We start from the raw sequence: 18,228 nt of genomic DNA, 5'->3' as shown, positions 1-18,228 counted from the left end.
AGCTCATGATACAAAGGGCATCAAGTGGAACTCATTCTCAATATCATGTACTGTATGTCACAATAAATACAAACCCACTCTTCCTCCACTACTCCTCTATATCTACCAGTTTCAAGGTGCAGGGGTAATATCCCAGAACAGAGTTGGGCACATACAGGTCTTTGTCTTTTGGATAATGGAGCACAAACATACTTTTCACAAGCATAACTGCTTTTTATCATAACAAACATTCTCAATGTTGGCTTGTGCAATATATCCAGGGACCAATTGTTCTGATATATACTATTGTATATAACCCTAACCCTAACCCTAAGTGTTTATTTAACCATAGAGGTGTTTACAATACTGTTATTTTGAAAACTGTCAAGTAACCCGGTTCTTAAAAGTGTATCCTCCACAGTACTTGCATATAGTCCATGACAGGGCAACGTGTGAAATATGTCTAGATATTCTGAACCTGTGATACACATTTTCTACCTATCGTGGATCTCTGGTGGTAAATGATAAATAAAATGTGAGGGTTTACTGTCTTGGACTCCTCATGCATAGAAGGAAGCATGAGGTCAGTCTGTTGTTGTGAAAGTCCCTATGGCGTCTATGACATCTGACATCATACATACAATCCCTTTCATGCCCATATATGGAGATCCCTGTAGATCCAGCCACACAGATATGGATTCTGTTAGTGTGGTATGTGGCCTCCATATATGGGACATTCCCATATAAAGGCCTGTTAGATATGGGCTTAACATTGATCTCCATATATGGGCATGAAAGTGAATCTGTTAGTGTGGTTCCCCTGACATCACACAGAGTGGCAAACCCATAGAGCTTTGCTTTGACTGACCTACAGTAGAAGTATGTGTCTATCTAATGTACATAAGCAGACATGTACATTCATGTGTATCTTGTGATGTGTAACTTCAACTAAAGTCTCTTCACACCCAAAACATGAATTGAATGAAGCTGAGATGTTTGCATTCTCTGTACAGGAACCAACCATGGGGTCACTTGAGGAACGTATCTTGGATGCTCTGCAGGAGCTGGGAGAAGATGACTTTTCTGCTTTCAAGGGACGCCTGAGACACTCTGATAACCTTGGAGGCCTCAAAGCAATCCCATGGTGTGAGTTGGAGAAAGCTGATCGGTTGGAGACTTCCCGGCTGATCAAGCAGGCCTACACCAGTGATCATGCACCTCAGGTCATGGGGAAGGTCCTGGAGAAGATCAAAAGAATGGATCTACGGAAGAGCTTTCCAGAGATATGTGAAGGTAGGTGAAGAGAGGATGGATGTATACGATTGATTGATTGATTGAATTGATTCGTTTATTTACGTGTCCTGCACACAGAGTGCCCAACCCTCATGGGTTCATGAGACACCATTTCAAGTTTACAATATGTGTTACAATAGTCATACATTTTCAGAATTAAACAGAGTATTTTGTCTTCTCTCGCAAGCTTGACAAATAAAATCTGACACAATAAACGCTCCTTTGGCAAAACATATCTCAAGTTTTTCATAATCGTCTAGGTCAAGGAAATAATCACTATCAGCTTATACAACTTTATGTTATATTAAAACTCAGTACTGTAGATTGTACTGGGCGCACATACACAGACACACACACACACACACACACACACACACACACACACACACACACACACACACACACACACACACACACACACACACACACACACACACACACTTCACATCAAAGTATTTCTTCACCATACATCATTTCTATGAGGTTTCCAGAACAACATACAATTCCTAAGAAATCCTAATTGATGAAATAATTAAGTGTGCCTGCCATGCAATGGCAAAACACTTATAGTAATCCGCCATACTTACTTACATACATACATATTATGTATTGCAAATTTCGGCACGTAATAACTGGCGCACAATTTACGCCACCCCCTCAATGTATACATAAAAACATGCGGCTCGGCCGGGAATGGGGTGCTATTACTTTTCTTTCCGATCCGCGTTACCATAGTGGCGTAATTCGCAAAAAAACTACGCCCATTACGCCATTGACTTTGAATGGAAAAAAAAAAAAAAAACGTTGGCGCTACATTAATCTGGCATACTTTTGCCTAGCAAAGTGATTTAAACTTTAAAACGCTCACAAGACTTTGGACTTTTTCCGCCCAATAGAGACGAGCTGTAATTGCTGAAGCCCCGCCCCCTCTGTTATTGACTAGGCTTTGAACAGCCTTAACTCCAATTCACAGCATGGTACCGTCTTGAAACTTGAGGTCTGGACTTAAACGGCCAATAGGGACTTATTGCTTAAGCCCCGCCCCCTCTTAAGCCCCACCCCTATATTCCTATTGGCTGTGCTTTAAACAGCTATAACTCCAATTTGCAGCATGGTACGGTCTTGAAACTTGGTGTGAGTACTTACATGGCCAATAGAAATTATCTGTAATTGCTTAAGCCCCACCCCCTCTGCCTTCCTATTGCCTGGGCTTTAAACAGCCATGTCGCCACTTCCCAACACGTTACTGGTCTCAAACTCGGTGGGTGGTCCCACAGTCCCAACGGCTAACCGCTAATGCCCTAATGCTAACAAATGCTAATGATAACAAATTCTAATGCTAAAACATGCTAATGCTAAAACATACTAATGCTAAAAATGATAATGTTAAAAATGCTAATGCTAATGTTAACAAATGCTAATGCTAACAAATGCCAATGTGAAGATTGATAATGTTAAAATGCTAGCTAATGCTAATGCGAAAATGCTGATAGTAGCTAATGTTTAAAATGCTAAAGCAACACATTCAATGATAATGCTAAAAATACTAAAGCTAATGCTAATAAAAATGCTAATGTTAAAGCTAATGATAAAAAAAATCTAATAATTATGCTAATGTTAATGCAAAAATGCTAATGCTGACGGGGTCCGCTCACTATCCCGACTATCCGCTGTTCCGACGCGACGGCAGGTTAGTTACTTAGCGTAAGGCAGGTTAGTTACTTAGTGTAAGGCAGGTTAGTTACTTAGCGTAAGGCAGGTTAGTTACTTAGCGTCGGCAGGTTAGTTACTGAGGTAAGGTTTACTGAGGTTAGGTTTAGGGTTGGGGGTAGAGTTAGGGTTAGTTTTAGTGTCGGAATACCGGCCCGTCGGCACACTGCTGCGGACCCAATGCTGACACCAATGTATGCAAGGTTGCACGTACTTAGCGAGCTGCAGGCACACTTAAAATGTCATTTTCTAGAATCTTCTGTTGTCGCATATTGAGTCCCACTCCCGTAGCCACGTATCTCAAGTGCTGCACTGCAGAGGCGTCAGTGGCAAGGTATGGCAGCATTGGCAGCTGCCATACCTGGGCTACAGGGTAAAATAATAAAATGTACTTCTTAAAATAAATTCATTGTGCCTGTTGCAAAGTATTGGCAACATGACTGGTGTCTTGCATGCGTGTCTTCGCGCGTGCAAGACACCGGTCATGTTGCCATACCTTATCTTTTGCTGAGCTGACACCACTGGCAGAGCCGCTCCGAACAGAGGAGGAAAGTTTATTATGATGCAAGCTTTGGAGGTGAAAGAGCTGTGCTGTCTACGACCAACCTCAAAGTAATGCTGAAAAATAAGAGAAATATAGAAGACTCTGGACTGGTCTGATGCTATATTAAAATAATGCCATTACTTTTTTGAAAATGTAAGGGGTAACGATCCTACTAAATTGCAAAAGTAACTTGTTAAGTTACTCCGTTGCCTCAAAACTAATGCTGTTAGGTAACACATCATTTTAGGTTAGTTGAGTGATGTGCAGTGTTGGGCAGTAACGAATTACTAATAATATATTACTGTAATATTATTACTTTATCCAGTAACGAGTAGTGTAAGGTATTACTCTGTCAAAAACGGTAATATATAACGCTTTACTCCGCCAAAAAAACACCTCGTTACTCGTTACTCGTGCGGCGTGCCTCGCTGGCCGGAGAGGAGAGCACTCAGAGCAGCGCATGCAGCTGCTTAATTGACGGTCGTTAACTTCTTTTGATGTTCTCTGAGAGCCTAGGTCAACTTGACACAGAGTTGCGCAGCGAGTCGTAGATTGCGTCGCAACACACACACACACACACACACACACACACACACACACACACACACACACACACACACACTGAAGAGAGAGAGAGAGAGAGAGAGAGAGAGAGAGAGAGAGAGACGGTCAGTGAGCCCCTCCTCTTCTCATTTACACACGACAACACACAGGGAGAAGTAGTTTCTCTTCATCTCCGTGGTACTGGATTGTTTTTCAATTTACAGATACTCCTAATAGTCCTTGGGCTGGACGAAATATCGGTACCGCTGAGGGGGCAAAAACTTACCTATACTAAATTGTTTTTAGGGTCAATATAAGTAAATTAAAATATGATAGACTTTCCAGAGTAGCTTTTTATATTTTCTTGCCATTTTGTTATTTTCCTCTATAGGCGGATTTTCATTCATGTATATCTTGGTATTGGCTCATGTTCAGGAAATATTGCAAAGTTTTATATTATATGTTTGGTATTATTTTTAAGGGGACACTTTGAGCTTTAATTCAAGTCCTTGTGTGACTATGTATGATAAGTACAGTGGTCACTGGAGCTCTTCAAAACTTTAATAACTCAACATTTCCGCCTAAACCATATATTTTATTTTAGTTCTGTAGCATTAACACATCTGCCGCCTTACACGTTTATAAACGTTCTATTTTGCCCAGCTATCTACCGCCTTACACGTTACTGTACGTTCTACCGTTTTTGGCCACTGGGGGGCACTGTTCACTAATATATGAGACAGCAATGTGTTCACAGCTCTTTGGGCAGCCTGTGATGCTGATGAAAAATTATAAAAATGTTATTCATGTAATCAGCTTTCTGCACACCTTCTTCAAGATGGCTGCCAAAATGGCCACCATCCACATGCTGTAATTGTTTGTGTGTGTTAATCTAAAAATAGATTTTTCTTGGGGTTGATTATATTTTTCTGCCAACTGCAAGGGGGCAATGGACATCTTCTGAGAGCTTATTTTTTTTCAAAAAATGTTTAATTTTTTTTTTATTTTCATTTTAATTTTTTGTAAAAAGCCGGGCAGTACTAAGATAGATTTTTTTTTAACCCTTGGCAGGCATTGTGAGCATTAAGAAACATCAGAGACAAAAAAAAAAGAAAACAAAAAGAGACACAAAACACAACAACTAGAATACAGACATGACCCTAAGGATTCAGGAAATGTATAATATACCCACAGTATGTCATTCTGAGGTGGTAATTTTCAGTCTTAACTTAAACAAGCACCTTTTATTAGAAAAAGACAGGTCAATAGGACTATATGAAAGAATACCACTAAACCTCCCTAAACATTGATACAAAAGGTTTTACAATTGATTCTGGTACCTTTAGGCATGCTTGAGAGCATTACAAAAATCCAGGAAAATATATTTACCATAAAGGCATCATTTTCAAGGTGGCACCCAGGATGGCTGCCAGGAGCCTAAAATGGCTACATCTCAAATAATATATATGTTAGATATCTCAAGGACACTTCAACACCAACTCTGGGGGAGCCCTGGTTTGAACTAGGAGCCTTCCATTTCCCAAGCTACCGCTTTACCTCCTGAGCCTGCCACCCCATGATTAGATAGAAGGCCTGGAATTTCGTCATTTTAGGGCAAGACCACTTGGCCTTTGGTGTTGTCCATTTGTTGAGGGCACAAAGGCCAAATTCCAGGGCAGGAAGGCCAACAAATAAAACAAGATTTTCTTCCATTGAAAGATGTAATTGAATAAGGATGATTTTACATTTTATATGTAGAGAGATGCCTGCAACAGTAAAACATGTTATATGTAGACTATCTGCTATGAAAGAAATAAATTATGCTATTTACAATTTGATCCATGCTCAGCCCTGCACCAAGCAAAGATACTGGATTGGTTTTAAAAATGTAGACAAAAGACACTGGTGTCTACATGACAAGAAAGAGACTGAGGAGAAAGTGGTACAGTCAGCTGGGGCATCAGGGAATGCCAGTTTTTGGAGGGGCACAAGGCCAAACCGAGGTACACCCCTGCTCATTCACACCACATAGGCCAGTAATTGGACATGGGACCTTGAGTGTCCCAGGTGGTCTCTCAGCTACGGCCATCCATTGCCTTATTGGATGGAGAACAGGGTCTCCGTTTACAAGCTTATGGAAAGTAGTCTTTTTGCCAACACCAAAATCTGAGAAGTCTTGTCCAAAGTAGATGGCAGTTTTAAAGTGTACTGTATGACAGCAACCATTTAAAAGAACATCTGCCCAAAATGACCAACTTTCTTAGAGCGCTGGTTCTCAAAATTGGGGTCCACAGAGGGAGTCTAAATGGACCCTTCTATGTCTGTAACTCTGGAAGAGTGCACATAGAACCTAATGGAAACATAATGTGGTTACATTGTACCCTCTCAGAGTTATGGAGGTTATTGCAATTAAAATGTTTGACCACTGTCTTAGAGCATACTAACACATCATTGGGCAGAAGTGGCGCAGGAGGTAGAGGGCAGCTTGGGAAATTGAACGCTCCTAGTTCGAACCTGGGTTCCCCCGGAGTTGGTATCGAAGTGTCCTTGAGCAAGACACTGAACCCCTAATTGCACCTGATGAGCAGGTTCGTGCCTTGCATGGTTTCCTCCTCCATCAGTGTGAGAGTAAATGTTTGAATGTTACGTACATTGTAAAGCGCTATATAGATGCAGTCCATTTACCATTATGGTCTGGATGGGAAAAGAAGAGCGTATGGTAGCCATGAGCTGCATGGGGCATCTAGCCTAGACGGTCTCATGAAGGTCATTCATATCTGCTGCTCTCTGTATGTAAATGTATTACTGTCTGTGGACCATGTCAACTTCTTCAGGAATGTGACAATCCGTATAAGTTTCTTCCAGAGGAGTCAGAATATGGCAACAACAGTGCATACATAAGACAACACGTGCCTATAGGGCTAGTAGATCTGGCTTACAGGATAACTTGGCTACTTTGTGGTTATTTAAGTGATTAAAATACTACCGGTACATATTATACATGCTTCCAAAAGTGTTTCCTAGTTTTGACATTAAATGTGAGAGTTAGTGTTATTTATTGTTTGTAGTATAGTAGTATAATGGGACATCATCTTGGGAAGGACGCCATCTTGCATTTGGCATTAATGATTAACTGGTGTTAATTTCACTGATTCAGTCACATTCCTTGAACCCCGAAACCTTGGGTTAAACACCAAAACCACCTTTCTAGGTTGCATAATAATTAAGATATAGCCATTTTAAGCTCCCGGCAGCCATCCTGAAAATGATGCCTTTATGGTAAATACATTTTCCTGATTTTTGGGTTCTCAAGCAAGGTAAAAGAACCAATTGAAACACTTTTGTATCAATGTTTAGGGAGGTTTAATGCTATTCTTATAGGCCTATTGACCTGCATTTCTCATAAAAAGTGCCGTTTAAGATAAGGCTGAAGATTACCACCTCAGAATGAAATACTGTTGGTAAATTATACATTTCCTGAATCCTTAGGGTCATGTCTGTATTCTAGTTGTTGTGTTTTGTGTCTCTGATGTTTCTTGATGCCACAGAACTAAAAGAAAAGATATGGTTTTGGCGGAAATAGTTATTTTTATGTATTTATTAAAGGTTTTAAGAGCTCCAGTGACAACTGTACTTATCATACATATTCACAAAAGGGCTTGAATGAAAGCTCAAGGTGTCCCCTTAAAAATGATATCAACCATATAATATAAAACATTACAATATGTCCTGAACATAAGCTAATAGAAATATATGTACCTGTGTCTAAAATGCAATTTTTCAAAGGGGGATGGTAACTTTAGCAGCTGATAACACCACTTAAGCTACCTGTCTGCAAGGTCTATCATATCAAAACTGAATCTAGAGATGTATAGGAATAAAAAAAATCACAACTAGAATTTGCCCACCCAGGTGGTACCGATATGTCAAATGTTCAGTCTGAGCCTAAGGACTATAATAAAGTAGGCTGCTTTCTGATTAGGCCTATATCCTTTATTCCTGAGTTAAAGACCATACAGAGCCTAGGGTCAAAATTACTGACAGTTTTAAATGTCTGGTAAATGCACTGATCACAGCTGTCAAATAAAGCTTGTTTGGCTGATTGGATACTTATTTTTTCCAATAAATTGGATTCTGTTCTAAAAGGAGCTGGCTAAACAGATTGTGTCATTGTACCCTACATCTCTTTTCTTTTGCCGGGTAAAAAAAAAAAACTAAAGTAATATAACTTAATATATTATATATTACTCTTGATTCCAAGTAATAAGTAATATAATATTATTACTTTTTCCAAGGAGTAATAAGTAATATGTAACGATTACTCTCCTAAGTAATATTGCCCAACACTGGTGATGTGTAACTAAATACTTAATGGTTTAATTGATTGATTGATTGATTGATTGATTGATTGATTGATTGATTGATTGAACACTGCTACTGAACAAACACTCTATAGCAATGATTACTGTCACAATATAGAGCTATTTAACACTGTTACTGAACACACACTCTATAGCAATGATTACTGTCACAATATAGAGCTATTTAACACTGTTACTGAACAAACACTCTATAGCAATGATTACTGTCACAATATAGAGCTATTTAACACTGTTACTGAACAAACACTCTATAGCAATGATTACTGTCACAATATAGAGCTATTTAACACTGTTACTGAACAAACACTCTATAGCAATGATTACTGTCACAATATAGAGCTGTTTAACACTGTTACTGAACACACTCTATAGCAATGATTACTGTCACAATATAGAGCTACTGAACAAACACTCTATAGCGATGATTACTGTCACAATATAGAGCTATTTAACACTGTTACTGAACACACTCTATAGCAATGATTACTGTCACAATATAGAGCTATTTAACACTGTTGCTGAACAAACACTCAATAGCAATGATTACTGTCACAATATAGAGCTATTTAACACTGTTACTGAACACACTCTATAGCAATGATTACTGTCACAATATAGAGCTACTGAACAAACACTCTATAGCGATGATTACTGTCACAATATAGAGCTATTTAACACTGTTACTGAACACACTCTATAGCAATGATTACTGTCACAATATAGAGCTATTTAACACTGTTGCTGAACAAACACTCAATAGCAATGATTATTGTCACAATATAGAGCTATTTAACACTGTTACTGAACACACTATAGCAATGATTACTGTCACAATATAGAGCAATTTAACACTGTTACTGAACAAACACTCTATAGCAATGATTACTGTCACAATATAGAGCTATTTAACACTGTTACTGAACACACCCTATAGCAATGATTACTGTCACACTATAGAGCTATTTAACACTGTTACTGAACAAACACTCTATAGCAATGGTACTGTCACAATATAGAGCTATTTAACACTGTTACTGAACAAACACTCTATAGCAATGGTACTGTCACAATATAGAGCTATATTTCTATCTTGTGGCTCAGTTGTTCAACATTTAGAACATGTATAGTTGTGTCATATAATCTTTATTTTCCCCCACAGAGATGTCTACTAGACCAAAGACCACCTCTGCCTCCAAGAAGGCTGTCCCAGATGCTTCACGTGTTCAATGTTTGAGAAGTGAGATTATAAAACCTTCATTTATCTTTATCAAAACAAACCATTTACAATCTCACACAGGCCTGTAATTTATTATAATTATTTATTGTTTTGATGGTGCAAAAGGCCAAACGCCAGGGCAGGAAGGCCATCAGATAAAACAAGGTGTCAGTTCATTGAAATAATTAATTTAATATAAGGGTTAAGGATGATATTAAAAGTAAAAATGCAGACTATCTGCAGTGAAATAAATAAATTGTGGTATTTAGAATCTGATCCATGCTGATTCCTGCACCAAAGTTACTTGGATTGGTTTATAGATGGGGAGTTAAAGAACAACTTTGTTTTTTTCACAACAAGGGTTCATATTTTAGATGTGTGCAAGTGACTAAATAAGTATTTTTAGACACAATAAGCCAGCAATGTATTTACAGTACCACTACCAGCCCCCATAAGTCACTTCTGCCCATGACAGATTGTGGTGCATCTTGGGAATGGGCTTATTGTGTCTAAAAATACATATTTAGCTACTCGTACGCAAGCCCCAAACCACTGAAATCAAAGTCATTAAAATCACTAAAACAATAGAAAGCAGTAAATGAAAACATTTTAACACTCATCTTTTCGTTTCTCTAATTACAATCTAAAATATGAACGCTTGTTGTAATTTTAAGAATTCAGAATCTCAACCAAGGACGCTGTAGCACCACACACCACCCTCAAGTCTATATGGAACTCTTCTCAAAAGAATAAAAACATGACCTTGTAGATCGTCTATTTTCATTTCCTGCTCCGTTTTATGAAAACTCATGCTTTGGTAACCTTTCATCGTTAAGGTCTCTTTGTTAAAGTACGATCAAAACGCCACAATACATTCAAAATAGCTGACTTCCTACTGGGTCATGTCTCCAAGAGACTGTTCTGTGAGTCAGAACATGATACAGATGTGTACCAATGTTCATACATGCAGGTGAAACCATGTTGTGGGACTTCAACATTGAAATGTTTTAAGTGACGCTTACAAGTTAATGAAAGATAACGTTTCTTATTTTTTTGTCAGCTGTGCCTCATCCACAGAAGACCATGGCTTCCACTCACGTAGACACTCCACAGGTAGGTGTACTGCTAATAGCAACTCAAAATAAGGTGTCATTGTAACAACTGTTGCATATTGAAAAATAATAATACCTGCTGCTCATTTCTATAGGGCTCGTCTGTGGACATTTTGGTCACCAACAAGGTGGAACTTGTCGAGTGGCTCAGCGAGGATCTCCACATTTTGCAGCATGCACATCAGGATGGAGTTATTAGTAGAAGAGTTTATAAACGACTGATGAAAATACCACAGCCAGAAGATTGTTGTATTAAACTTATAGATACAATCATTAATGGGGGGGAGGGAACTTCTTCTAAGTTCATAAAACTTCTCCAAAAACCAGAGATCCTCGACACATATCCACAACTGAAGGAATGGAATCCTTCTCTTGCGCTGTCAGGTAAAATTAAAAAGAAAAAAAAGTGTTGGGTGGGTGTAATGTCTACTTAATTTGACTAGGCATGGGACGATATTCGATATTATCGTGTATCACAATAAAAAACGGCCGTACACTGCTTTTACCATGATTGTAATTTCCCTAGGTTAAATAGAAGGGTGAATGCACACCCCGCCCCCGAGTTGGCATTTACCAGTGAGTAAAGCTCTTATCAGAGTCTGCGGTGAAGAGCAAATTTTTGGTGTAAAGTTATCCACCTAAAGTGAGAAGGTAAGCCCAGAGCTTAGCTGTTAGCACTCAGTTTAGCTGTTAGCCCTCAGCTTAGCTGTTAGCCCTCAGCTTAGCTGTTAGCCCGCAGCTTAGCTGTTAGCCCTCAGCTTAGCTGTTAGCCAGCAGCTTAGCTGTTAGCCCTCAGCTTAGCTGTTAGCCAGCAGCTTAGCTGTTAGCCCGCAGCTTAGCTGTTAGCCCGCAGCTTAGCTGTTAGCCAGCAGCTTAACTGTTAGCCCACAGCTTAGCTGTTAGCCCACAGCTTAGCTGTTAGCCCACAGCTTAGCTGTTAGCCAGCAGCTTAGCTGTTAGCCTGCCGTGGCACCCACGCTTCCGCCTCCTGTCGCACCGTCTCCGTCTGCTCCTAGGGCTGCCAGTGCTGGTGGGAGACTCTGCTGTCTCACAGGCCTCTGGGTCTCCCTGGCATAGCAACCCGAGACTAAAGTGTAGGCTAAAGCGTCCATAGTTACCGCATCTACCGTCCCAACAACTAGATGCATGCAATTCACCCTTTGTCAGCCTTCTGATTGGTCCCTGACTGGCCAACCAGAAAAATCATTCACTTTTGCTCCCGGGAGTGGAATTATGCAGAGGGACAAAGTCCTTTTGTTCTTTCTCCGCGTGTGGTGATGCGCGGTACGGCTGCGGCGCAGTACGGCGCTGCGCGGTCATATCGATTTCGATAAGTATAGTGAATAAGCTTCAACAAACTAGTTCACATGAACGATATCGATGTAACTAAGATATTCAATTGGGTACATATATTTTAAATGGGCAGAATTACAATTAAAATACATTTTATGTAGAGGGCGAGCCTATTGTTCCACAACTTCCTGGTCATTGCGAGTCACCCAAGATGCACTGCTCTCTCTCTCTCTCTCTCTCTCTCTCTCTCTCTCTCTCTCTCTCTCTCTCTCTCTGCCCTCAGCCTGTTTCAGAGGATTAAACAAATTAAAACATGTATTTTCGGGGGGAAACCCTTGTTTTGCAATGTAACTACTGTACTTTTTTGTTCCGGTTTTATTAATATCACATAGATGTGTTTCTTTTGGTACTTTAAATAGCAATAATGAGGCTATGAAAAATCTTTTTATTCCATTATAAAAATAGTCTTCCCTGGCTTTTTTGTCCCACCTTGTAACAGAACGACATGGAGTGGGACTTGACAAAGGGTGAATTCTAATGCGAACTGCCGTTTTTAGTATTGTTGCGCTTAGCACAAACAACCAGACTCTCCAGTCCAAGTGGATTTTTCACCTTTACGTGAGCCAGTGTGGCCACAGCCGAGCCAGGCACTGTGCGACCTGACGCGCTGTGAGCTTGTAGATCTTGTAGGTCTCTTTTCTTTGCACGACGTGCACAACCAAGTATAAATCTGCCATCACCATCACTGTGTGTCCCGTTCTGTTTATTACTATTATTTACATAGTGAATAGAAGTAGAGAGGCCTTAAAAAAACACATTTTACACCTGAATCTTTTAATTAATAATGCAATGTCAGTGTACCGTAAATAACAGTTCTTACACCTCCACCAAAGAGCCACCTTATTGAGAATGATTCTGACAGAATAAATAAAAACAGAAAGGTGATTTTATTTTTTCTAGCATTTTATTGTGAATCGTGATATTTTGGGCCACCAATATCGTGATATGAAATTTTCGTCCCATGCCTAAGTTTGACTGCATAATTTATTGAAGGTTATTTATGAAAAGTTTCGATTTTTTTGCCTCCAAGTTGTGAAATTGCAAACTTATTTGCTCAGCTGTTGCACAGCAACATTACACAAAGACCTTAAGAAAATGAGAAACTGCACTTCTCTCTTCCACAGGACCACCTGAACCAAAGATCACAAACAGCCTTTCTGTTCCAGGTACAGACCCACTCTCTTCAAAAGATATCCATAAGGAAACCACTACGAGCTTTGACAGCCAATGTAATCCACTGCATTGTTTAGTTCAGAGAGCTAGCGTTGAGTCGCTCCTCTGGGGATTGCTGTTGCAGCTCGTTTGCAATACTTTGGGCATAGCAAACAAACTGAGATAATCATGTGACAACACGCCCGTATTGCTTGTGTGACTACAGTGTGGTTCTCTCTGTATGCAGACAGAACACGCAGGCAACTTCCCTTCAAAAGAGGTGGGGAAAAAAGAGGCATTCCATTCAAATTAGCCAGTCATTATTGCACACTATTTGTTGTATAACTGATGGTGTCAGCTCACACTTCCATGGTGTAGTTTCACTGTGGAGCCAGGTTCGTATTGTGGCCTTATGGATCGGAAAGCAGACCACAGTCCTTAACCCTGTGACTATGACTCATAACCATAGAATTCATTATGGGTTCAGTAGGAGTTCCTGCTGCAGCTACCTTGGTGTCAGGAGAACCTTCACATGCTAGGTTGGATGATCAGCTGGTGTGTTGGCTCAGAGGAGCAGCAACAATGTGTTCAGCCTCCTGCAGCACTTTGGACACCTCCACAAGAGCAGCTCTCACAGTCTGCAGGGTTCTGTGGCAAGAGCAGCTCTCACAGTCTGCAGGGTTCTGTGGCAAGAGCAGCTCTCACAGTCTGCAGGGTTCTGTGGCAAGAGCAGCTCTCACAGTCTGCAGGGTTCTGTGGCAAGAGCAGCTCTCACAGTCTGCAGGGTTCTGTGACAAGAGCAGCTCTCACAGTCTGCAGGGTTCTGTGACAAGAGCAGCTCTCACAGTCTGCAGGGTTCCATGGCAAGTGTTAGAGGCCAAAGCAGGGACTCTGTCCCTTACTCCAGTGGGACAGGCTACCCTCAGGTCTCGCTCCTCCCACTGTTCAGTTGAGAGACCTGCAGTTTGTGCTTCTGTCCTTTGGGGCTGACGGCAGCCACAGCACACATTGTACCCCAGTCTCTCCTGAACATGTGGCCAGTGCATTCCTTATCAATCACAGTCATGCACCATACTGTATGGGTGTATTGCTGGTGGTGTCAGCTTACGCGTTCGGGTGTACAGTTCTGTCTGTTCAGTGTCACAGCAGAGCATGCTGAGACTGTCAGGGGAAAGCAGAATGCACCATACAGGGTTCTGCAGCTGGGGGTAATTCTGCATGGCAGAAGCCAGCATTGGTCGTTGTGTGAATCCCTCCTCGTCCCAAGTTAGTTTCGTTGCAAGACAGTATTCTTGCTGTTAACTGTGTCAGATAAACTAATGTCCCTGTGGGGGAATGAGGGCAGATGGTCTCCAACACTGGCTCCCTCATTGGGTTGTGAGACAATCCAAGCGGGCATAAAGGTGGGCAGGAAGGCCAGCACCAACAGGAAAATGTGCACATTCCACATGGCACGCTGCCACATGGCAACAACGGTTAGAATGTAACCCAACGATCGACAGGTCACAACGCATCACACTGTGATATGTTCTGAGCTACATCAACAAGTTCTTGACTCCTTTGAGGACAGCAAAGAAGAGACCTGAGGTTGGTCCTGGGGGCTCTACAACGAGACCCCTTAAGCCCCTTGAGTCAGTGAGCCTGAAATGACTGTCACTCAAGACAGAATTCTTATTGACTTTCACATCTCAACGGAGAATTGGAGAGTTGGAAGCTCTGTCAGTCCATGAAGAACTTTGCAGGTCTTGTCCAGATGGTGGAGGAGTAGCGTTACGTCCCCAAGGTTCTCTCAGAGGTGATTGGGCTTTTTCCCCTCTTTGACAAGCAGACAGACGGAGTACAGAGACAGTCGGTCCCCGCTTCGCCCTGTTAAGAGCATTAGAGTCGTTCATCAGGACCACACATGCTCACAGAGTAACGAACCAGCTCGTCGCAGGACTGCTTCGGTAGACAACTGTCGAATACTAGACTGTCCCACTGGATCACAGAAGTGATTCAGCAGGCTTACAAGCAGGCAGGAGTGCGAGCAGACTCCACTCGTGGGATGGCAGCCTCCTGGGTGCTGTGGAATGCTGTGTCTCTGTCAGAGATCTGCACAGCAGCGACATGGTCAACTCTATTGACATCACTCGGTTGTACCGACTGAACGAGGCTGCATCCGCTCACTCCAGTGGTAGGTTTCACCTTCACCAGTCGAGTCGGCCTTGCGTCTGGCAGTCTGGCTCGAGTGTCCCTTTACCCTGTGATCAATGGCCTTAGCGTACCTTAGGGTAGCGTCTTACCCCAAGCATTGAGCGGTGGATGGCGTCTGGAAGTCCAACCGCTCCAGGGTCTGTAAATATCTTAAATAGAGGATTGTAAATATTCTGCTGGGCCAAAGCCTACTGGTGTTGGCTTTGTGGTTCTGGGACTGCTTCACTTCCTCACGAGGTGTCTTACAGAGACAGAGTTCCCCATACATATAAATATGATGGATGGAGAGATACGATAGAGAATGGTCAGTTACGTTGTAACCTTTGTTCTATGAGTGAAGAGACTATCTCTCCACCTCGATGTGGATCAAGTTAAACCAGTGTGATCACACACACCTGGGCCTTATATACCTGGTATAACAGATCTACATTGACACAATCATTGTGAGCTTGTAGATTGTCTATTTGCAGTAAAATATTTTCATCATAGTAAAGCAAGACAGAGAAGTTTAATTAAGACATGGATGAAAATGTTACATTATAACAAAGGTTACAATTGTGACATAGGTTACAATGTAACCAAACTCTCTCTCTCTCTCTCTCTCTCTCTCTCTCTCTCTCTCTCTCTCTCTCTCTCTCTCTCTCTCTCTCTCTCTCTCTCTCTCTCTCTTAAAAATGGAATTGCTTTCTTTACTACAGCTCTGTTGGTGGAAACATCAGGGCGTCCCATTACTTACTATGAAGACCTGCTTCAAGACAGCATGGATACTTATTTTGACACAGATTCTGAAGTTGTGTATGAAGACTCCACCCCGCTCTACAATGCAGACATCAAAGTCACAGACATCCACAGTCAGCATGAGGTCAGACAGATGGAGATGGAGAAGCCAGGAGAGGGAAAAGAAATCCAATTCAGTGAAATCTTCAAAGATCCTTCTGGAAGAAACAGAAGAACAGTGCTGACCGTTGGCTGTGCAGGAATTGGCAAAACATTCCTCCTAAACAAATTTTTGTTTGACTGGGCCAAGAAATGTTTTCCCCAAGATCCACACCTCATTTTCCCCCTCAAGTTCCGCCAGTTAAATCTGCTCAAGGGAAAAAGCTTTACTTTGGCACAGCTAATTCACCATTGCATCAAGGAAACCAGGTGTATTGACGAAGACGTTCTTAATGACATCTTCAACATCTTGCAGAAGATAGGAGGCTACAACAAGAGCCCCTTCAAAGTCATGTTTGCTATTGATGGATACGATGAAAATTCTATCAAGTTCGATTTCGAAACAGACTTTGGACTCATGGATGTGACCAAGTCTTACCCAGTGGAAATACTTCTAGTAAACCTCATCAAGGGACAGCTGCTCCCCGCAGCTAATCTCTGGATAACCTCACGACCTGCAGCAGCCAATCAGATCCCTGAGAAGTATGTTAACGGGTGGACAGAAGTGAGAGGCTTCATCAGAGATGACCAGAAGAAGGAGTTCTTCATGAAGACGTTCAGTGATGACCTGGAAAAGGCCAGCTCAATCTACTCACTCATCAAGCAAACGAAGATCCTCGACATTATGTGTGAAATCCCAAACTTCTGTTTGATCATTGCTACCATTGTGCGAAACAAGGGGGCGAAAGACAAGCTGCCCAAAACCCTGGTTGAGCTGTACTGCCGCTTCCTGATGGGTGAGATCATGCGGGAGAAGATGAAGAACCCTGCACTAGATGAGGCAGACAAAGAGAAGATCATAAAGGATGCAGGAGAAGTTCTACTGAAGCTGGGCAGGCTGGCGTTTGAACAACTGGACAAAGGCAACATCATTTTCTACGAGGAAGACCTGAAGGTGTGTGGTCTTGATGTGAACAAGGACTTGCAGAGTTCAGGTTTCTGCACAAAGTTCTTCAAAGAAGATGATGTGTTTTTTGAGAAAACAGTCTACTGCTTTGTTCATCTGAGCATCCAGGAGTTTCTGGCTGCAGTCTACCTGTTCCACTGTTTCACACAGAGGAAAAATCGACTATGGTACCACTCGTTCAAAAGGAGGAACATGGATGTCCTGAAGACATTCCTGAAAGGCACCGGTTACAACAGCAACAGTTCCCTTTCTGACTTCCTGAAGGCTATTATGAAAAAAAACGTGCGGAGTAAGAGTGGTCATCTGGACCTGTTTGTCCGTTTCCTTCATGGTCTCTCACTGCAGTCCAACCAGAGTCTGTTAGGTGGCCTATTGGATCAGAAAGACAACAGTCCACAGGAGATCCAGAAAGCCATCGACAAGCTGAAGAAGATGAATCACCACCACCTCTCTCCAGAAAGACATATCAACATCTTCCACTGTCTGATGGAGATGCAGGACCCCTCATTAAGTCAGGGGATCCAACAGTACCTGGAGTCAGAGAGCAGATCAGGGGAGAAACTCTCTGTGACTCAGTGTTCAGCTCTGGCCTCCATGCTGCAGATGTCAGACGTTCTGGAGGAGTTGGACCTGAACAAATACAACACAGACTTGGAGGGGCAACTGAGACTGATCCCAGCTGTGAGGAACTGCACAACAGCCAGGTTAGTAGTCATGTGAAAGTCAACATGTTAGAGCACCGTTCACTCATATACTACATTAATTAATTATAAAACATAAACATGCACGCACGCACGCACGCACACACACACACACACACACACACACACACACACACACACACACACACACACACACACACACACACACACACACACACACACAGATAAGAAGTAGAATAATCACAT

At 41.7% G+C, this 18,228-nt stretch overlaps 1 long non-coding RNA gene across 1 annotated transcript; it reads left to right on the top strand.

Annotated features, from left to right (window-relative positions):
- The first annotated feature begins 11,029 nt into the window (after positions 1-11,029).
- LOC308281676 lies at positions 11,030-16,342 on the top strand. Its single transcript, XR_013961857.1, has 3 exons — positions 11,030-11,163; positions 13,257-13,298; positions 16,176-16,342. It is a non-coding gene; the product is annotated as an uncharacterized lncRNA (long non-coding RNA).
- Positions 16,343-18,228: the final 1,886 nt, after the last annotated feature.

Source organism: Nannobrachium achirus, assembly GCF_963921795.1.
Source record: "Nannobrachium achirus genome assembly, chromosome: 3".
NCBI classification, from domain to species: Eukaryota; Metazoa; Chordata; class Actinopteri; order Myctophiformes; family Myctophidae; genus Nannobrachium; species Nannobrachium achirus.
Note: the sequence above shows the minus strand (reverse complement) of the source record. Positions and strands in the feature narration are given on the sequence as shown.